Source organism: Ambystoma mexicanum, chromosome 10 (assembly GCF_040938575.1).
Source record: "Ambystoma mexicanum isolate Mex_15411 chromosome 10, UKY_AmexF1_1, whole genome shotgun sequence".
Classification (NCBI taxonomy): domain Eukaryota; kingdom Metazoa; phylum Chordata; class Amphibia; order Caudata; family Ambystomatidae; genus Ambystoma; species Ambystoma mexicanum.
The window spans coordinates 93,427,282-93,450,086 of record NC_090932.1 but is presented as its reverse complement, the minus strand read 5'-3'; the positions used below and the strand labels follow the sequence as shown (position 1 = coordinate 93,450,086).

Here is a 22,805-nt window from a genome sequence, read left to right as displayed (position 1 = left end):
CCGTTGGGCACAGGCACTTCCTACACCCTCAGGTGACTTAAATAGTCAAAAGAAAAAAGAAAACACATAGAATTAAAAGTACAAAGTTCCAAAGTTCAGCAAAAAGAGCTGGGGGTCTCTAAGGTGGTAGGAATTTAGCACTAAACTGAACATTCTCCCTAACAGGCTCGATACAATGGTCAGTGTTTATAATGAAGCACACAGTCCTGCTGACCCAATGAACACTCACTTGAGCTCTGACTTCTCCACTGCAGATCAGCCCATGAAAAGCAGGGGCAAACCTGCACGCAGGACAAAACCATTCCTGCACTAGAAGCATAAAAGGCAGAAAAACATTCCGCAGGTTTCCGACGGAAAATAAAGCCAACCTGCTGGAAAAAAATGACATAACAAAACAGCTTTGAGTGTGAGAGGCGTTCCAACTCACACAAAACAACACTTCATACAAGGATCCCAATTACTAAAACAGACGCGTTCGAAAACAATTGCAAGGCAAATAGCCCTTACCACTCCCGCGGGCAAAACATTTTATCAACCATCTAGCCAACACACTTGCCCCTCTGCTCCAAGCAGTGAACGCATGTATATAACCAGCACGTGTACTAATGTGGTTATATTCTTTAGTAGTACACAATAACATTCCTATAATAATCTAAAGTAATTTCTAGAAAGCCCTTCTAGAGTTTGACTTAACTCCTGGAAATCCCCAAAGCGTTAGACTATACCAATGTCATTTGAAAATGGGGAACCATTCCGTGAGTTATACTGTCATGCTACGAGCAGCGCCACTCGTTGGGTGCAAAGCACGTGGACGTGCATTTTTGCTCTCTAAGATAAATCAACCTGCATTCAAACTATCCCTTAAACAATCATCTAAACAAGGTCACAATTCAAAAGAAACCAAACATTCACCAAACCTGCCAGCTATGCCAACATTCTTGAACTGCCTGGAGTGGAGCCAGCTTCACAGGTACGCATTCCAACCACTCACTCAACATTCTCTCAATGGCCTCCTTCACTCATGGGTAGCGGGAAAGAGAACCTGACAACTTGCTTTCGGTTCCTGCTCCTTCCGCTGGTTGATGTAGAAAGCATTTTACATTGATCGCTTGGAAATCGCCCAGAAATGGGCGCACTGCGTCTTTATTTGTCTTGGGTACATTTGGCTACAGCACTCTCCTCTTTATCTACATAAATACTATTTACACACACTTCTACTTGTCACTTCACCGCCAGACCAGCTTATTTCTCCACAACCCTTCAGTTTTTAGTGTAAAGGCTCCCAACAACACTTGTTCACAGCCTAAAGGAGCAATCTCGGGTTAACTTTGCTGCCCCCTTGAAGGCAAGGGGTCTACGCTGGGAACTAACAAATCCAATCTCAACTCCACATGAGTAGGTTCGTCTTCTGTGGGCACTGGCCTTTTCAGAATTGTTCTCTAGGGCTTGGAGCCAAGGCCCCAGATACTCCCCATTGTGCATGCAAGCTCGCTCTGTTTGCTGTGGGCCTCATTACAAGTACTGAGGTGCAGTTAAAAATGGTGATAATGCAGTGATAGTTTTGTTACCACTGCATTACGGCCATACTACAAGTTTGATGGTAAGTTGAAGGATTTGCCTCCAGAAAAAAAGCTGTAGGTAAATCCTCTACCTTACTGCTAAAAATCAGCAACATCAGCAGAATTACCACCAGCGGTAATTCTACCAGTGGTAATTCTGCTGATTCTGCCAAAATCCCCATGGAATCCTATGGGGATTACCAACACCCTACCACCACTTGTAATTCTGTAGTAAAACCGTGGGATCAAGTGGCAGTAATGGTAATCAAGTTTGGCAGTAATTCTGCAGATTTACCGTCAAATTACTCCCAAACTTGTACTGATTCCGAATGTCTTTTTCTGGCAAATCATATTCTCCCAATTAATTTTTGCACCATTGCAAAGTATGCCTTAGCACTAATACCAGTCCATGTCTCGGGAGGATAGCTCAGGGGAAACGTGCTCGTCGTGGAGGCAAAATGACACGGAACAACACCGGTTCAATCCCCGGGTCTGCACTTAGAAACCTCTGGGTATTAAGCACATTAAAAATAACCTATCATATAATTTTAGCACTAGAACAATCTTTGCCCTGGTGCAAATTAATTGAAAGAATGGTTTTTGCACTAGTGCTAATAGAGTTCAACTGTGCACTTTCACAGGTGCATTGTTTTTGTAGTGGGGCCCAGGACATGCAAAGGATTATTTTGGCAGCACACTGTCTTAAGTGACAAAGTCAGGGTTGTAAGGGGCGAGCCACCCAATGTGCTTTTCATGTAGGGATAAGGGCCTACTTCTCTCCAGTCGTGATGCAACCTCATCAGGAGTATTGATTTCAGGTGCGTACCTGCAGGCAGTGGAGGGGTCAGAAATCCTTTATCAGCCAGGAAGGTGCCAGTTAATACTGTGATATAGTTTAATGAACAAAGGATACAATCCTTTACTTGTGTTTGGCGTGGGGTTTCATACAACTTTATTTCAGAATGACCTGAGTCACACCTGAACAAGCTGTGTGCAGATGAGCCTTTAATCACTTTAACCCAAACAGGCCCACCTCATAAGAAGTGAGTACACAGTGGTACATTTATTGTACAATTCTCTGGGGAGCAGTTAAATGGTGTTGCAGGACTAAACTAAGGACAATATTAACCCACGTCTCAACAAACCCCATCAGTTGAAATCTTTTATACAATTTTACAACAGTTAAAAGACTCCCAAATACCTTATTGCAATCCACCTGCAAAAACATGATTGGACAAAACCTTCTTCAAAGAAATCCCATCTTTTTCCAATTCCCACATTTTCATTGGCCAGTTTTATAATATGGCCATTTATAATAGTAGTCATCTTCAGATCATATTCATAACACACCTCTTTTTAGAATTTATGCATAGTAGGTCATGACATCAGCACATGGTTAAACATTGGAATTGAAACATAATTAATTACTAGCAATAGCTGCCCTAAGCTGTGTAAACCCTAAAACTTGATTTGCACATGGCTCGCATGAATATTCCCCGTGATATGAGGAAGGCTGGGTGAATGATTTCTCTTAGTTAGTGATGCTATCTCATTCCTCAGGTCGCCGTTTCATTGAAACTTTCCGATCAACAAAAACTCCCAATTCATTGAACAATTGAAACTCCTGAATAGCTTTAGGCACTGGCTTACTTTGTGTTTTACTACTGACATAAATAAATAATGAAACTCCTTCTGTCACACTCTCAGGCATTCAGAGATTACATCTACTATCTAGGATACTTATCAGACCATACAAACTCATGGCTATTTTCTACAGTATTACTGACTGCAAAGGTTGAAGTTACTCATTCACCTGCCTTCTGAAAACTTGCCAAAGTTAGATTAAAAGTCAAAGTACATTTTGTAAAAGGGATCCCAACTACTGTGTTCCTGATTCATTTGTGGGATTCATGAATGCCCCATGTATTTGTATTGTTGTATATGTATGTTTTTGCATTTGGTGGGTTTAAAACTTTATTTTTCTGTGTGCATGCAAGCTAATATGTATCAATTTCTTGACCAGCAGGAACACTAACGTAACATATCCCATCCATAATTAACTATACTTTGATACTTAGGAAATTGCAACATGGCACACAGGTCAACCCCCACCCCCCAGTTAGTCATATGGTGCATCCAACATGAACCCCTGGTAATCATGTGGACCTTTCCTGACCGACCACCCCAACATTCCCCCTTTAGTTAGTAAGTTGACTAACAAATCATAATCATCGTCTTGGGGAACAACCCTACGAACATCTCTCACACTGGTCTCAGTATGGGCATACTCCTCTACCAAACAAACCCAACTCATCCCCTCACCATTCCCACAATCTACCCGCTGCTCCACACAAGCATGCCAATTTGGTTGAGGACACAAGACACGTTCAGTTTGAGTACCCATATAGGATGAAGTGGTGGTGGCCCTAACCTTGGACAGGTTTACAGTCATCATGGAAGCAACTGTTGGTACCTGGGCAGAGCAACAATGTAGGAGCAATTGACAAGATCAAAAAAGAATGAAAAAAAGACAAAAATAGGCAACATGATCTTTGCAATGAGGCTCAACCAAGAAGGCACCCACGAGATCCAAGATTCATTGGTGATCCCAGCCTCTGTTTCCATGATCACTTTCAGTTTATGCAGGGCAGCAATAGTTCTGGTAAGCATTCAATTTTCAGTATGATTGGGAGGCACAAACGTGCAACAGGTATTCCCCATTTTCCGGGATACTCCACCCTCCATTTCTGTTAGGAGGTTGAGTATATACTGGTTTTGCAGAGTCATAAGCCTAAGTGCCCTTAATTCTTCCCTAATGGAACTGAATGCTGACTCAGACATGTTCATAAAGAGTAGGAGTTCATACCTGGTCTCCTGGAGCCATTTGGCATTGGGCGCTGCTTGGGCACCAGGTGCCAGAGTGCCTGAAAGAAAACCTTGGCGTGGCTAAACCGCCAATATCGATCTGGAATGTCTGCTAAAGACTGTGTTGATGCTGTGATGATGCTGCTGAAAGGTTGTTGGATCATCTCCTCTGCTGAAATTGTTTGCGATTTTCACCATCACACATGGGTCATTACGACCCAGGAGGTAGCCATGCCACCATTTGTGGCATGGCTACCCCCATTCTGGGTACCTGGTCTGGGTTCCTGGAATGGTGAAATAGTGGGCCATTCCGACCTTGGAGGGCCCAGTATTTCCCCATTCCAGGAACCCATCCCCATTCCCATTTGAGCCTCCATAGGGCTCAATGGGAATGGGGGGCATGCTAACAACGGGCCCGTTAATGACAGGCCCGTTGTTAGCATGCTGGTCTGCTTGTGGGACCTGCTAAGGACGCCTGGTAAAACCTCGTAATGAGGCGGTAGGGGGTTAACGGGGCCAGTAGCTCTACCGGCCCCATTAACCCCCTACCGCCAGGGTCGTAATGACCCCCATAAATAGTCTTTAATTTATGGTGGTGAAAGGGGCACAGGGGACAAAGCGGGCACAGATGTAACTTGGGGCATAGAATGGGCTAAAATCAGGTGTTCTGCAGGGATCACGAGGACGGGTAAATGAATGGTAGAGAAACTGCACACACCTCGCCAGGCTGGAGGCAACTGTCTGTATGCATTCTGTCCACAGGACCAAAATGATCAAGAAGAGCAGCTGTACCTCCAGCCAGATTTGTGATACGAAGTGTGTTACTGCAGTTCCCATTTGTGCCAATGGACAACATGCCATCACCCTTAGAACACAATGGAACATGGGTGTCTGTATTTTACCATTACTTCTGGCTCCTTGAGCCACGCCAGATACTGCAAATGATTTTTCCATACTGTCTCTAACTCTTTGTTTATTTGTGCCACCCCTTCTTCTGAGAAACTCCTCATTCCTCCAGCTCTGCAACTCTTCACCCCTTGCTCCCATCGATTGTAAGAACAATTGCTTCTTCCAAGGTGAATTGGGCTCTTTTAGCACACCTGATATGTTTGTTTTCAGCACACTCTGCAAGTGAACAATCATAGTCACTTCGTATGACTGATGTCATAATTGACTGCCCTTTAAACTCCAGTCGTACCCTGCACAGGGCTAGGTGTACTAGACATAGCAAGTCTTGTACCTCTACCTTACTCGGGATAAACACCCTAGCAACGCCAGAAGCAGGGCAGATGAAAGAGCAGATGTAGCAATAGCCCATGGATCTCTCTCTCCACCTTCCTCATATAGCTATACCATGTGTTATCCACTGCAAAACCTTGTGCATTCATTGTAGGATTTAATTCATCATTGTCATTATCAACAAGATTATTATCAACATTTCTTTTCACTCAGCATTTTCTCCTCCGACTTCATAATGCTAGACAATTTAAAATTTTCCCCTTTTAAACATTTTCAGACATGATGACCCAAGCACCAAGAAAACCACAAAAACATTCATTTGTACACAATTTACAATCTTAGACATTCTTTTCCCAATAAAACAAATTATTTAAATTCCAGATCTCTATTCACACCCCTTTTAGACTGAAATGAATGGTGAATCATTATGGGGTACTTAATATCTATGCCTGCCCCTGTGCAGGTGGAGGGCTGCCGGTATACCTTTGAGTATCCCTCGGGTGGATCCAACTCTTGTTGCTCTCCACCTTCACAGCAGTTGGAGTTGCGTAGATTGCTCTATGCGGCTCATGGAAACGCTGTTTGTTCCAGCGACGCACAAAGGTGCAGATATAGATGAGCTCCCCAGGGAGAAGCTGTGTCTTGTGCTGATCGTCGGTAGTCTCTCTGTTTTGTCCTGTTGTCTTTTGGTGAGAAGACACAACCTGTGAAGATAGATGCTTAACAATTTTTGTTAAAACCATAAGGTATTCCCTAAACTCCTCTCCTAGGTCTGCTATGATCTTGAGTGCGTCTGATGTCATACATGTAGGTGAGAGAGGTGTATGTAGTTTTGGGCCCAGCCATGATTTTGCAGGGCTCAAGTGGTGGTCCCTCCCTGGCTGGTTTTGTAAAAAACAAAACGGGGCTAGTGGGAGGCATGTATACCATCAAAAAAGTGGTATACACCGTAAATTCAGAACTTTAAATGCCAAAAAAGCAAACATTTAAGATCTTGACTGAGACCCTATCTTTGGATGACAAAACCATCTACACAGCAGCAGTCAAGGCACATAAAAATGCTAAGAAATGTTCATATGGAAAAAGAATCAAACAGTGTATTAGGGGAACTAGAAGAGCCATGCTCTCCCACCTCTACAGCCGGGAAGGATATTGATTGGTGTACGAACATTCAGAATTTAATTAGGCAAAAGATTGAGAAGATCAAGGATGACACGACTAACAATCTGCGCTTCCTAAAGGGCTTACCCCTTTAAGGCAGGAATACAAAATCAGATGTTGCGCTGTACCTTTTTGAGTTTTTGGAGATAACGGAATCTGATTTGCTCAACCTTCTGTTAAAAGTCAAGCCTACAGAGGCCACCAGGGGGCGCAGGCAAGATGGCTGCCTGAGCTATTAGCTCCGTCCCTAGCCCCGGGAAAACATGCAGAGTTTCTGAGAAGATTGGGATCCACCTCGTTCGAAAGGTCGAGGCATCGCTGTGTGAACCCAAAGCCCAACTGGTGGTGCAAACCTGAGGCTCCACAGTGCCCCCCGAGCTGAGATAAGAGGCTCTGGGCTCGTGGGTGCCCCTCCCCTATCTGTGTTGCATGCGGCATCGGGGAAGAAGTTGGCCTCATACTTCCTGGCCTGCGGGAGCAGCACAATGGGGGGCCACACCGCTGAGGTTATGGAGCGACTGAAGCAGGCATACAGGCCGCTGAAACCGAGAAAAATACCCAGCCGCAGGCAAGGCGACCCAGACCTAGACGCTGTCCCTCCCCCTGCGGCCGCACTGCAGGCGACAGAGGAAAGATATCTGCCGGCTGGACCCTGGACCCGAAAGCAGTGTTTAGCAGGGAGCTGTGCTGAGCACACTGCGGCGCTCGGGCGCTACCTTTGCTGTGCCCCGTCGGGCTGGAGGAGCATTGGTGATACCGGCAGCAGCGGTGGGCGATCCACCCTCTACGGCAAGTCTCTCCTGGCCCAGGCAGTCACAGGAACAAACCCGAGGAGCGCCCCGCTAGGAGGCCACGCACCGGGGAGATAGCAGCAAGCAGTACCCTGCGACGGGGAGGGCAGCCCGGACTCGGAGGGCCCCCTCCCTCCTCAGCAGCACTGCGCACAGAGGAAGGATTATTTGCAGCTGCCGAGCTCCCTGCCCTGAGGAGGGGAGACGGCGGGGAGCCACGCCTCAGGTACAACGGCACACTAAAGATGCTCTACTCAGTGTACCAAATTCTTGAAGGGATTCTCAGAGGCCGAACCTCGGCAACACAGTGTCTTCTGCCACCAGTGAGTCTCACCTAGCCCGGGCCGTTGTGGGAGCGTGCCCAGGGCACTACATAAGAGGGAATTATTAGAAACTGCGCAGACAAGAAGAGAGACTGTCGGGGAATGCACATACCCCCCTGGAGGGATAAATACTAGTGACTCCGGGGCCCATATAACACCCAAGGAGTGACAGGCCTGCGTGACTGTATATATTTAGGGGGGGCTCCAAGGCCCAGAGCCCCTGTGCTGTGATATACTGCTGGACAAGGAGGGCCGTGCACCGGGTGGTGGGGACAAAGAGGGGGCGGGGGACCCGACAGCATGCGACCCCCCGGGCAGAGAACAGAGTCGCACTGTAGCCGGTGGTGTATGGAGAGGTGGACTTGGACACCCAGCGTGGAAAACAGAAAGGCCCAACAAGGGGGCAAGCAGAGACTCGAAGAGGGGGTAAGTGGAATGCCAGTCTCCAGCCCTTGATCCACAAGGAATCAACCAGACCCTGTGCGTTGTGTTGCGGAGCGACAGGTGCTGGGCAGCTCGAGAGGTACAGCAAAGGTGGGATCAGGCTGTACACCTATAGGAGGCAAGATCCCCTGCGGAAATACACAGCCACACCAGGAGTTGCTGACCACTTGGCAAGATCCTCCCACAACACCCATATTGTGCCCACCCCCCAACAATAGGGCAAGATGACACTTCAGTGGACCTTGGGAATAGGACATCAGTAGCATCATACCCCGGCGATGTTCATAGTGCAGGGGAGGGCTTACCTGCACAGAGGGCGGGTCCTGGCTACACTGGGACCCCCTTGCGCCTGCTCAATGACAGATCCACCACCTACACCCCCCTGCCAGCACCTCTGGAGGTGGGCCTCTGACCCACCGGAAACATGCTACAAAATACCGACACTCGTAGTGGAGACGAGGAGTCGATGGGAACCCACCCCTGGGGAATAGACACAGTGGGGGAAAGAAGGCTGGCGCATAGAGTCACTTCCAACCACATTGAGGCAATCCTCCTCCCCTTGGGTGGCGGACCCCACCACCTACAACCACTTAACTGGGCCCTTGGGATCAGACTAGCACCTCAGTGTGACTGAACTGCAAACACCTAGCGGGCACAGCTGCACTGAGGAAAGGGCCCTATGAGCTGGAAAGAGGTCCTGGAAAGGTATCAGTTCTAGGCAGGAGGCGTGGAGATGGAAGCCGTGCCCACCCCCCGTGGCCACGGCAGGCCTGGGCACCATGCAAAACAACATCCAAACGATCCTACAGGAGATAAGGGGGATGAGAATGAACATGGTGGCTAAACTGGCTGACCTCACGGCAAAGGTTTCCACGTTGGAAGACCGAATGGATGGGGGTGAGAACAACCAGACGTCCACTGAAGTCCTGAAAACACAGATGGAGGCAAGATTCATGGAGGTACAGTGCCGGGAGGAACTACTCAGCCTTAAAGTGGACGACATGGAGAATCGTGAGAGGAGAAACAATCTGCGCTTCTTCGGCGCGGTGGAAACAGAAGGAGAGACCCCACTGGGTCTGGAGGTCAAGGTGCAGGACATAATGCGGATCATCCTTGGAGCAGATGCTGGAGCTGGGGTCATGATAGACAGAGTCCATCGGGCAGGGGGCGGAGAGGCCCTCGCTCAGTGCTGGTGGGGCTGCATTATTATAGAGAATGGCCAGGATTCTGGAGAAGGTGAAGAACCTACGGGAAATACAATATGGAGATTCCGGAGTGGCCATCTTCCAGGATCGCGCTGCTAAAGAGGAAAAAATGTGGGGCCCTCACCAAATGGCTACAAGAGTTAGATACCGCTGGGGGCACCCATTCTATTTGGCCTTTGAGTGGCAGGGGGAGAGGCATCACATTGTGGCCGAGGAGGACATCCAGAGAGTCACAGAGGATCTGTTTGGAGGCCGTGCGGGCCCCTCAATGGAGCGAGCCAATGGAGACTAGGATCCCACTTGGAGTCCTAGGGGCCGGTCTCAGCCAGGGGGGAACATAGGGTGAAAAGGACCCAGAAATTTCAAAAAATGAAACCCCCCCCTCCGCTTTTGGGGGGGCACTTGAAATTAAATGAAACTGCTTCACAAGTGATCTACACATTACGTGCTCTCTGATATTCCCCAGAGAGGCCCTGAGGGTGGAGGGGGAATGCATAGCCCAGGCAAATTGCCACAGTTGGCTTGTTCTCTTTTTCTGTGTTTGTGCTGACACCGCTGGGGTTGATGATGCACAGCTTGTAAGTGTGTGCCTATTGTTGTTGGTGGGATGAGCCAAAATGTTTTCTGACGCTGTACTAGGAAGGGAGAGGGGAGAGGAGGGGTTTTGGGGAAGAGGGGTGCGGGGTGGGAGGGAAAAGGGGGTGGTTAGATGGGTAAAGCCATGGATCTTCAGTTTATGAAAGGCCCTGAGCCGAGAAGGACACATGGATGCTTTTGGGGACAGGGTAAACAATGATAATGGTTGAAGCAAAGATGGGTGCACTGAATGTAACGGGCCTGAATTTGAAAAATAAATGGTCCCTTACTAGCAATATGTTCCGCAAACAGAAATTAGTAGTCCTTTTTCTGCAGGAAACACATTATAGACAAGGGGCAGAATCGACAATAAAGGGGAGGGAAATTGGGAGGAACTTTTGGGCTTCCCATAAATCCTGTAAAAAGGAAGGGGTGGGCATTCTCTTGGGCAAATCATTACACATCACAGATGTCGAGACCAAGAGGGGTTTCAGGGGGAGGTTCTTGGCGATTAAGAGTATGTGCGATGATATGCAGATCACATTGGCCACCCTCTACGTGCCCAATGTGGGCGAGATAAGGTTCCTGTGCCAGGTGTTGAAGGTAATGGATGGGTGGGCAGAAGGAGCCACAGTCCTGGGGGGGACTTCAGCCTTATAGCTGACCCTTGACCAGACTGGTGGTCGGCGAAGGGGATGGGGGTAAAAGAGGTTACGAAGGACAACTTGGCCATGAGGGATCTCTTGCAGGAATATTACTGGGTAGACGTGTGGCGTAAATCGTGGCCGGGCCCAGGGGGTTATACTTTCTTCTCCCCCCCACATCAGACATACACAAGAATTGACCTTTTACTGATATCGGGGGTGCAGAGTGTGGAGGCCATCACTTGGTCGAACCATGAGCTGCTGGTGGTGGACTGGCAACTGCCAAGGGCCACGAGAAATTATAGGTGGCGTTGTAATGATACCCTATTGAGGGACCAAGTATTTAAAGAATACCTGAGGAAAGAAATGGAGGCCTACTTTGAAATTAACGATAATGGGAAGACTGAGATGATGATGGTGTGGGAAGCAGCGAAGGCCACCTTCCAATGCCTCCTCATTGCAGAGGGGTCACGAAGGAAGCGTGAAAGGACACTGATTGAGGGTAGGCTTTGTGAGGAAATGAGGGCTATGAGGTCCCGACTCACTCGTAAAGATGAGAATCGAGAGGCTCTCTTGGGAGAAATGAGGGATAAAAGGCACACGCTGCATACGGTTCTCATTGGGGAAGTGGTCAAGAAGATGAGGTATAAGCGGCAGAGATATTAAGAAAGGGGTGACAAGGTGGGGACCCTACTGGCACATAGAACATAGAAGAGGCTGTAGGATGGAGAGAAGGGTAGGAGGTATCCGAGATAAAGGGGGGAGGATGTGCAAAGAGGGGGAGAAGATGACGGAATGCTTTGCGGATTTCTAAAAAGAGCTGTACACTAAACGGCAGGGGGAATCGGTAGAGGACATCCAAAGTAATCTGGCTGGGCACTCCCTTCCCAAATTTACAGACTCAGAATAAGAGGCCCTGGAGGGGGAGATATCAGAGGGGAAGGTGAAGGGAGCTATATTAAAAGGTTGAAGACAGGGAAGGGGGTGTCTATACGGCCGACTTCTTTAAACAATACCAATCCATCCTGGTGAAACCAATGGCCAAAGTGTATAATCGTATTAGGGGACAGGACACAATACCACCGACATTCCTACAGGCCCTGATCGCCCTGATACCAAAACCAGGGAAAGTCCCGGTGGAATGCAGTTCATACAGGCCCATCTCCCTCCTAAATGTGGATGCAAAGATCTTTGCCAGGATCCTGGGAACGCGTCTGGAGAGATACCTTCCCTCACTGATCCACCCGGATCTGGGATTTGTGCTGAACAGGCAGGGAGCAGACAGCATGCGAAAGACCTTCCAAATGCTAAACTCGAGTGCGGGCCGGGAGGAGGGGGCTCTTCTGTTATCTTTGGACACCGAAAAGGCCTTCAATAGGGTGAGCTGGGCCTTCATGAGGAAAGTCTTTGCATCCCTGGGGATGGGCGCGAGATAGCTGGGTTGGATCTCAGCCTTGTATTCCAGCCCCTCAGCAAGGGTCTTTGTGAATGGAAATGAATCGGGGTTGTTTCCTTTGGGGAGGGGCACACGACAGCGCTGCCCTCTATCCCCACTCATATATGCATTGGTGATGGCAACTTGGGTCGTGTCTATCTGGAAGGATGGGGAGATTAGTGGGGTAAGGGTGGGGGACTCACATTGTAAGATTAGCATGTTCGCGGACAACGCATTGCTTTATGTTACCAAACCATCCCAGTTGGTACCACAGATGTTGCGAAGTTTGGAGCAGTATGGAAACCTGTCGGGTTTTAAGGTTAACCTTGGGAAGTCAGTGGCGTTCATGGCAGGAAACCTGTTGGATACCGAAGGGAAATATGTGGAGAGGCTCCCCTTTAGAATATGAAAAGACATGTTTTGCTACCTCTGGATTCAGGTCACACAGAACCCTGGGGACCTCTTCGCCAGTAATTTCCTCCCTCTTTGGTCGGCAGTGAAATGGGATATTGAGCGATGGGCATAGTTAGGATTCTCATGGATGTCACGCCTTAATTTGGTGACATTTAACTTGGCAGCAAACATAAGTAAAGGAATGAAAAGTACATACATCGAAATTTGAATTTATGATAGACTTATGAAGACTAGGTAGGATTTCTTACTGCGTAAGTAACTGAAGTTATGAAAAAGGACTAATTGCGCAGAAACTATTAATGCTGAAAATCTAATATTATGTACCCATGTTCTAGAGGTGATTGCAAGGCAAAGACCCACTAGAGAAAGACATCCTCACTTTATGGAATACGGTTGTCTGCCGGCTAACGTTTTGTTCGTGGATGGACTGCCCGCAGTGAAACTGCTTGGGCCCCTGTTTTGAGCGTTCATTAAAATTGGGGCCGGAGCAGTTTCTATCCCCCGCCACAAATTGTAAGGAGCCCCGAACCCACCAAATACCGAACATGGGGAGTGAGAGACACTCCTACAGCCCCCGCTCCTCGTGTTTAGTATTTTTGTATTAGACCAAAACGTCAACACCCAATTAGATCAAAACAGCCATATGGTCTGTTTTTTCAATCTAATTGGGTGTTACCCACTTTATTAACACACACATAGAGACATCAGTCGTGTACTGGGATGAGGAGGAGGCTAACAAGAGTAATGAAGGACTCTCGTTTCAACAGTCAGCAGTCTAGTCCTTTTTGGATCAATTATAATGGCGGGAACTTTAAAAGCCCAAAGTATTGTGCAAATGCAGTCAGCTGTGGAAGGAGGGCTGCGGACTGTTCGGCAAAAGCAGACCCCTCCGGGATCGCGGCATGGCAAGTGGAGTGCTCAAGACCCTTTGAAGAATGCAGAGTGTATGCAGTGGGAAGCAAAGCTGAAAGACGCTGGAGGCTGGTGGCTGAACACCAGAGGAGCACTGGCGTGACCATGAAAAGCGGTCGCATAAGGCCAGGCTGCAGGAGAAGCATCGCTTAGTGAGCAAAGCCACAGAGCCACTTGATGGCTGAATGAGGCGCCACACAAGAAAAGGTTTGTGGTGGCAGGAGGTCTTGGGAAGACAGTGTGAGCTCCGACCGGTGAGTCAACCAAGCAGGGGGGCATGGCTGCCTCCAAACTCGGGTCTGGGTCCGTGGTCCCTTAATGGGGAAATACCGGCCCATTCTGACCTTGGAGGGCCCGGTATTTCCCCATTCAGGGAACCCGGACTCGGACCATCCCCATTCCCATTTGAGCCACTATAGGGCTCAAATAGGAATGGGGAACATACTAACAATGGGCCTGTTAATGGCAGGCCCGTTGTTAGCATGCTGGGCCGCTCGCAGGACCCACTAAGGACGTCTGGTAAAACCAGACGTCCAGAGCGGGTCCCGCGAGCGGCCCTCGTAATAGGGTTGTAAGGGGTTAATGGCTCTGGCACCTTTACCGGCGCCGTTAACCCCTTACCACCCAACTCGCAATGAGGCCCATAGAATAGAATGTCTAATCAGTCTGTAGTGAGAATGAGTACAACACCAGACAATCCTTGATAACGGGAGGTTGGGGGTCACATAAGCAATTACCAGAGAGGTTTGGGTTCAACAGTGTGACTTATGGATTGTGAAAGTATAGGACTCCCATATAAATGCAGGGGGAGACCCCCGCACCCCACCAACAATCCTCATAATATAAATACTTAGCATTACCCATCCCCACATATATATGTGAAATAAGTGCATTTTAAAAAAAAAATATGGCATTTCTTATCGCAGGATAATCTCTGCAATGTTATTTTCTGGATACCCCCAGAAGAAGGACATAAGAATTGTTATAGTGGTTTCACGTCGAACGAACAATATTCTAATCGGGTATGTCCCACTGCAGGGTGAACGATTTTCCTGCTAAGTGGGAATATGATAAATGTCGTTAAACAAAAAGAAAATCATCATAGAGATGTAATGCACATATGTATCCACATATTGTTCTATAGAACAGGGAAAGCTACACATCTACCTCAAAACATATAACAAGGAGATAGAGATCCAATCAAAAGGTCTGATATATTATACAAGCAGGTAAAAAATCACATTTAATAATTCATATTTCAAATAAGACCTATTAAATCACTAGGACAACAAATGTACAAAAAACCCTAAATACAGAACTGAATCACATAATTATAACAAAACACAAATAGTGTAAAGCTGACACTAGCTGGACATTCCCTGCTAATATCTGGATCTAAATGGTTTGAGTGTCTGATCAATTAGATCCAGATATTAGCAGGGTTCTGTTGAGTTATGAGATAAGGAATGACTAGAAGGAGTTTCATCCGCAACCTACAAGACACAATTTGTGGTTTCACTCGTTGCTCCTGAGGAATGTCCAGCTAGTGTCAGCTTTACGGGACACAAACTTATATAAGTCCGGCCAATTTTGACATATATGAAAAATAGGTGTATTTCTACCCTTACTGTGTCATGTCCATTGTGACTGGCTTTATCTGAATGTTAAAATGTATTGATATGCACCAATCAATATATGACTATTTGTGTTTTGTTATAATTATGTAATTCAGTTCTGTATTTAGGGTTTTGTGTACATTTGTTGTCTTTGTGATTTAATAGGTGGTCTTATTTGAAATATGAATTATTAAAAGTGATTTTTTACCTCTTTGTATAGTATATCGGACATTTTGTTTGGATCTCTATCTCCTTGTTATTTGTTTGAGGTAGATGTGTAGCTTTCCCTGTTCTATAGAACAATATGTGGATATATATGTGCATTACATCTCTATGATGATTTTCTTGTCGTCTAACGCAACATGTAGGGCAAGCGTGTAACAAAGTTCCGATATTGAACCCCTGCAATAAGTTATTAAAGGGTGTTGTCTTTTCTGAAATTATGAAAAAAATGTTTTATAAAAAATCAATATAGTATTGCTTGTATTATAGTAGGTTGCACTTTAGGCGAGAAGGGAGGATGTGAGTGTGGTGAGAGAGAGCACTGATTTTTGGCAGACATTTTAATGTAATGGGTTCCAATTGTGGGTTTTTTGGACATTGGTAATGAACATAGAAAGCATCTCTTTAGAAACGTCAAAACAAAGTGATTCAGAATTTTACACTTTTGAGTCTATTAAATAAAAATAATCTTTGTATAGAATACATAAGGTCTACTTTTGTTTTTATTTTATTTTTTGTATTTTGTGCTTCAGTAAAACCAGAACATATTGTTGGAGTCATTATTCAGATCAGAACACACAGACTCAGACCCTCAGCAGCACACCATAGAGGCTCAGGACATGCGTTATTTATGTTTTGTATTAAAAAAAGGGCACCCACTTCTTTGATTCAGATAACCATATAGGGAACCTTTCAAGTTTGCCAAGGTGAGGGCATGTGCCCTTTAAGCCCTGACACCCCCTACCGCTGGGGAGTACCGATGTGCTCCTGCCTTAGGCACAGGTGTGCAAAGTCTCCCAGGGAGAGGACAGTGTAGCATTCTGCTTATTTAGAATGCATATGTGCAATGTAGGGTGTACAATTTTGAATGAGAATGTGAGTAGTGCCCCAGGTCAGTTAGAACGAGCTTTGGACAAGACCGGTGGGGCGTACATGTGATCCAGCCTTATCACAATAAATAAGTCACACACCTTACCAGTGTGTAGAGGATCATTTCACTGGCGACGAGGATTTCACACCGCAGTGGCCCCACCGAGTTACTGTGGCGTCGGACCAAGCTCTGTCATACGGCCCAGCGAGCAAACAGCCAAACAGGTCAGAGCGCCTTTCCTGCTGCTGCAGTCTAAATTTTAGATTAGTATCCTCCTTTGTGCTGTTTACAGGAAGCAGAGATTCCCTGCGCCTAAAACTAAGCGCGAGTGCTGCTGTTAGGCCATCGAGAAGGCCCTGCACGAGCGCATTGCATGCTTACCCTGGCAACTGTCTCAAAGAAAGACATCATGCGTGTTTAAAGGAAAGAACAAAGATCACGACATGTGACGCTCTAGGCAGCTTCTTCAGTTACCCGACCTGCTAGAGGAAAGCACATAGCAAAATCAGACTACGTGACGCCATCTTGGCTGCTAAGGCAACCCACATAACAAACTGCAACGGCACCAGTTCTCTTTAAGCCAGCCCCCTTACAAGAACAGAATATGGAAGGAGAGCATTTTATTGCATTTCAACGCTGCACCTCGTAGAATCAAAACATCAAAGCAAGGCTTTTCAGCCAGATACCTGAATGTATGTGTAACAGTTATTGCAATCCAATACACGTAACACTGCATTGCACATAATTAATGTATCCAAGCAAGGGTCTTCAGCCAGATACCCGAATGAATGTGTAACAGTGTGAACACCAGTATTAAGCAGAAAACCTTATGCAACAATCAGAGTACTCTATGCTTATCACCCATAACTGTACAGTGCACTGCAGATTTACATCAAGACAGTGCAAAACATTACAAGTGTACATTAAAGAAATACTGTGACTTAAGCAAGAAGAAATGTCAACAAAGACACACTGAAGCCTCTAATAAACTCTCATCTCCAAATACAAATTATTGTACTGAATATACCACCTGCAACCATTTCTATTGGTTTTTGAACAAACACTAGAATAAAATTATCCCTGCAATCACAAATGGCCATATGAGGTGTACCACCGTTGAATTACTTTTTGGAAGTACAAGGGGAACCAAGCAGGGAGGACAGCTCAGCAGCAACATGCTCGCCTTGGAAGCAAGACGACACGGAGCACCACAGGTTCGATCCCCGGGTCTGCGCTTAGAAACCTCTGGGTATTAAGCGCGTTATAAATAACCTCTCATATCATATCATAAAGCATAGCCTGGAAGAGGTGGAAGAAGAGGTTTGATCATTATGTATTGGCTATGCATGGTGTACACATTTCTGGAGAGAGGAAGAAATGTCTTCTTATGCACTGTCTTGTGAATTACGGCCAAGAACAATTTGAAAATCTACCTCCACTATCTGAAGAGGAATCTGGTGGCCTATCAGAGTATGAGAAATGCATCAAGATGCTAGATAAACACTACGAACCGTGCATAAGCATCATCTTGGAAAGATTTCACTTTGGAAAAAGAAAACAGGCAAAGGATGACTCTGTGGAACAGTATGTCACTGCATTGAGAGGACTAGCAGCTTCATGCGAATTTGGCTGTACGTTAAATGAGAGGCTACGAGATCAATTTATGCTTGAGTGTTGCAATGAAAAAGTAAGAGAAGCACTATGGGCCAAAAGCAATCCACCATTGACAAAGTTATAAGGGTAGCAAAGGAAGTAGAACATACACTTAAATGTGTCAAGGAATTGGAGAAAAGGATGAAACAAGATGAGAAGACACCAGAAGAAGAACAAGTTATGGAGATAGCTACTGTACAGACAAAGAAATATGACAACAAGATACAGAATTTTAGGGAGTAAAATGGGAAGAAGTACATAAAAACAGAGATACAAGGGATGAATCCGATAAGAAAAGATGTTTTCGTTGTGACAGTCCTTCTCACTTTGCAAGCAGTGACAAATGCCCGGCAATCAAAGCTCTGTGCAAAAGATGCAACAGACGTGGGCATTTCACCTCATGTTGCAGTACCAAAAGTGAATACATAGCCTGTTTAGATGAACTATGTGAGGACATGGAAGACTGAACTTGTCTCATTGACTTTACCTCTGATGAAGTTGCCACTGTTCAGGATGATGATGCTGACACTGAGAAACCCATGTCCACCATCGAGCTTGTAGGAATGAAACTCGATGATAGACTCAGGGGCAAAATACACTTTGTTGCCCAAACATATTTTCGAGGAAAAATTGCAAGGGTCTGTTTCTCTTAATGCAATCGACATCCAACCAGTTACCTATGGAGGAAAGAGAATTGATTTAGACGGATGGTTCTGGGCTGTTTTGAAATTCAAGGACAGGTCAGCTAAAGGCAAAGTAAATGTTTCTAAGAAAGGGAGCAATCCACTACTAAGTTGGTCACATCAAAAAAGGGTTAAGATAACACTAGATCCCAATATTGAATAAACTGTATATGCTATAGATGGTACTAATGCATTATCACACCATGCGGTATTTCGAGATGAATTCAGCAGTCTCAAAGACTTTATGCACAAAATTAGAATAAAACCAGATTCTATTCCAGTTGTACAACAACCTAATAGTGGGCCATTAGCCATCAGGGATGCAGTAAAAGAAGAATTGTTAGCCATGGAAAAGCATGATGTTATTGAAAGAATAGTAGAAGCTGAATGGGTCTCTCCTTTAGTTGTGTTACATAAGCCCAATGGGAAACCCATGCGTTGTATTGACTTATGGTCTGTAAATTGATGTGTAATACAGGACAGACACCCCTTACCCAATATTACCGAAATGTTAGGTACCATTAATGAAGCTAAAGTTATGAGCATTTTCGATTTAAAATCTGCTTCTCACCAGACTGTACTTCACCCGTCTTCGAGGAATATAACAGCGTTTATTACGCCAGAAGGTTTGTTCCAATGCAAACGCATGCCATTTGGTCTAACATGAGCTGCTGCGGTTTTCAAATGTATTATGTATCAGCTTTTTCATGACATGAATGGTGCTCTGTGCTTCCAAGATGATGTGTTAGTATATGGGAAATATCACGAAGAACATGATAAGAGATTGAACGTCTTTATGGAATCAGGCTTAACATTGAGCAAAGACAAATGTAAATTCAGTAAAACCTCCATCCAATATTTGGGACACACTATATCTGAACGGGATATTGAACCAAAAGCTGATTTAGTTGACAATATTGTGAGTTTTCCCAGTCCCTCTGACAAAGAGAAAATAGTATCTTTTCTAGGCATGGCGGAATACTATTCCAAATTTGTGCCAAGTTTAGCAAGTAAATCCATTCACATGAGAAACCTGGTCAAGAAAGGTGTGAGAATCCTTTGGAGTGAGCAGTGTGAAGGGGAATTCCAAGAGATTAAATTAGCTCTGACAAAGTCTCCCAGATTAACAAATTTTGACCCTAGAAGAAGCACAATAATTACCACTGATGCCAGCAACCATCTGTTGGGTGCGGTTTTATCACAGAAGGGTGAGAGAGAGGAATACACGATTGCATTTGCCTCTAAAGTTTTGAGAACCGCAGAGAAGGATTACTCCACGATAGAGAAAGAACAACTAGCTATCAAATGGGCAATAGAGAAATGTCACCCTTTCTTTGGGGTGTAAAGCTTACCATTAGATCCGATCATAAACCTTTGAGAGAGATTCTCACAAAAAAGGGACTAGATAAAGTGTCATCCGGAATCCGCAAGTGGGTAGTCAGTTTACAAGATTACAACTGGGAAATTGAATATCTACCAGGGGTTAAGAATAAGGCAGCGGACTGTTTATCCAGACTAACCAATGTAGTGGAGGATGAAATCAATGATGAGGACAAAGATGAACAAATCCTCAGTATAGATCAAGCAGTAGTGACACAGAATAAATGGTGTGAAGCCATGTTGGTATACTCTGTTCTCATTGATGTCAAAGAAAGATTGGAGTGTGGTATGAAAAGCTCTGAAATTAGGAATGGGATTATATTTGATCCAATTAAGAATGTCTTTGATGAACATTTGGTGAAAGATGACATGATTTTAAGGGGTGATAAAATACTTCCTCCAACAGGTGTACGGAGAAAGATTCCCGAAGTTGCACATAAAGGTCCCCAGGGAATGACCAAAACAAAACAATTGGTTAGTCAAGATTATTGGTGACCAGGAATAGACTTGTAGATAGAAAGAATTATCAGGGAATGTGCCACATGGAGGGTGCTGCCAAAGGTTGCATCACCAGAGTAGAGCCCATGACACTTATTTCTATTCAATCTGTCCAATTGGGGAAGAGTAGGTTTGGACATAATAGGACCAGTGAGGTTTCAAAGGATAAGTAGATATGGTATAGTTTTGGTTCAAATGCTTTCTCATTGGGTGGAATTGTCATGGGTTCAACTTGTGTTTACCAAGGATGTAATCACATTTCTTGATAGAGTTTTTAAGAGTGAGGGATATCCCACCTTCATCACAACTGATAATGGCTTACAATTTGTGGCAGATGAAATGAAGGAATATCTGAAGATGAATGAGATTGAACATAAGGTCAGTGCCATTTATCACCCACAAACCAATGGAATAGTTGAAAGATTTAATAGAGTAATCAAGGACAGTATAAGAGTTGATATTTCAGTAGGAGGTGATTGGAAACAGACTGCAGAGGATACTGATATATTTCCATTCGAAATGTTAAGGGAAAGGAAACCCAACACAAGAGTTTGCCCAGGGTGGTTGGGTAGAACATGTCAGAAAACTACTGATATTGATACCATCAAAGAGAGAATAAGAAACAGACAAATGAGCAACAAATCAAATTTTAACATAAGGCGACCAAACAATGAATAGTTAAAAAAGGAGATTGGGTGCATATAACGTTTCCCAATGATAGGGTAGAAGGAGGTTTGAAGTGATCGGAACCTATGAGGGTCATTAAGAGATTACATAGTGCTGTGAAAGTGTCAGATGCATGAGTGTGTAACGTTAATAGAGTATGGAGATTCCTAAAGAAGTCTCGAGAATTGCAGAAGAGAGGAGTAGTGAATGATCGAGTTATGAGCAAAAAAACATGTAAGATTCATAAAAGGGAACTTCCCATTACAAGGGAACTTTTAATTAGGAACTATGAGGGACCATACTATTTAAACGATTATGTTGAATAATCTTTCTGTAAAATGGTGTAGCTTTACTCTACATCCAAATTTCATGCTTACATGTTCATGTCTTATTTTCAGATTTCATGTTTGGTGTAATAATACTGTGATATATCTTCCAGTTTGTGTTACATTCATCCTCTGGTGTTATGAATATTGTTACAGTTACTTCAATTGTTACTATAAGTTAATTAGAACATGTTTACTTCTAAGATGTTTTGTGTTACCTGTTATATAGGGACCCATCTGGTCACCCGGATCTTGTGCCCTATATAATTGTGTTGCTTTATGGAGAAAAGGGAGATGTGTAGCATTCTGCTTATTTAGAATGCATGTGTGGAATATAGAGTGTACAATTTGGAATGAGAATGTGATTAGGGCTCCAGGTCATTTAAAAGGAGCTTTGGACAAAACCAGGGGATGGGACATCATTTGGGGGTTGCCAGGGGTCGCCTGCTACCCCTGTGGTCTCCCTTGATTCCCCTAAAAAATTTAATGTAAAAAGAAAAAGTTATTTTTTGTAATGGAAGATCCTAGGCTGTGGCCAGCACCGTGTGGCTCTTTGTTTCTGGAGTGCCTGGCTTTCTTGTTCAGGCCTCTTCCACAAGTGTAACACATTGAGCAGTGGCGCTAAATAAGAAAGGATAGGGATAACAAATAATGTGTCTGTAATTCTACACAATAATTGCTAGACTCATTAGAGGTTAGTTTCAGGCACACTTCAGGGGTGTGAGTCACTGATTTAGTCTGTTCTTAAACACCTCAAATTTACAATGCAGACAATTTCCAAAAAGCATTTAAAGTAGAATAAGCATCCATTTCGGACTATGTATTTGGCTTTTCGCAAGTTGCAGTTATAGCATGTTTTTTTCTGCCATTGTCTCTGTTACGATCATCACAAGACATTCCATCTCTGTGTCCTCAGTCACGTGACAAAATCCTTGTGCCTTTAAACTTGTGTACAGTGTAGAAATGTTTGACTATAGCACATAAAGTGGGCCTTGATTTCATTGTGCCACAATGAATGCTTTGTTGTAATGTGTCTATCTTTCCTCCCTGGCATGCTGTTCAGGATGTTTGTTTGCATGTATGAAGTAAGGAGTGCCCAGAGTACAGGATGCCGTGTGAGTGCGCTGCTTTCCCAGCGCTACTCTAAATTCTTTAATAGACAGTTATGAACCCTCCCAATGGTATGTATTTTGCCAACCTCTGAAACCTGAAAAGTAGATCCACATAGACTTGACATGTGGCCAACTTTGCACCAGACCTGCAGATGAACTGGCCTTCTGTTAAATCTCAGTTACCAGTTTAATGGTATCCACTACAGAGTG

At 44.9% G+C, this 22,805-nt stretch overlaps 1 long non-coding RNA gene across 1 annotated transcript in view; it reads right to left on the bottom strand.

The window, feature by feature from the left end:
* Positions 1-18,601, bottom strand: part of LOC138491187 (uncharacterized) — an 82,122-nt gene extending 63,521 nt beyond the window's left edge. Inside the window, exons 1-2 of the long non-coding RNA XR_011275978.1 lie at positions 18,418-18,601; positions 6,147-6,367 (exon numbers count right to left, since the gene is read on the bottom strand). This is a non-coding gene — a long non-coding RNA (uncharacterized lncRNA). The remainder of the gene's footprint in view (positions 1-6,146; positions 6,368-18,417) is intronic.
* Between the last annotated feature and the right edge of the window lie 4,204 nt (positions 18,602-22,805).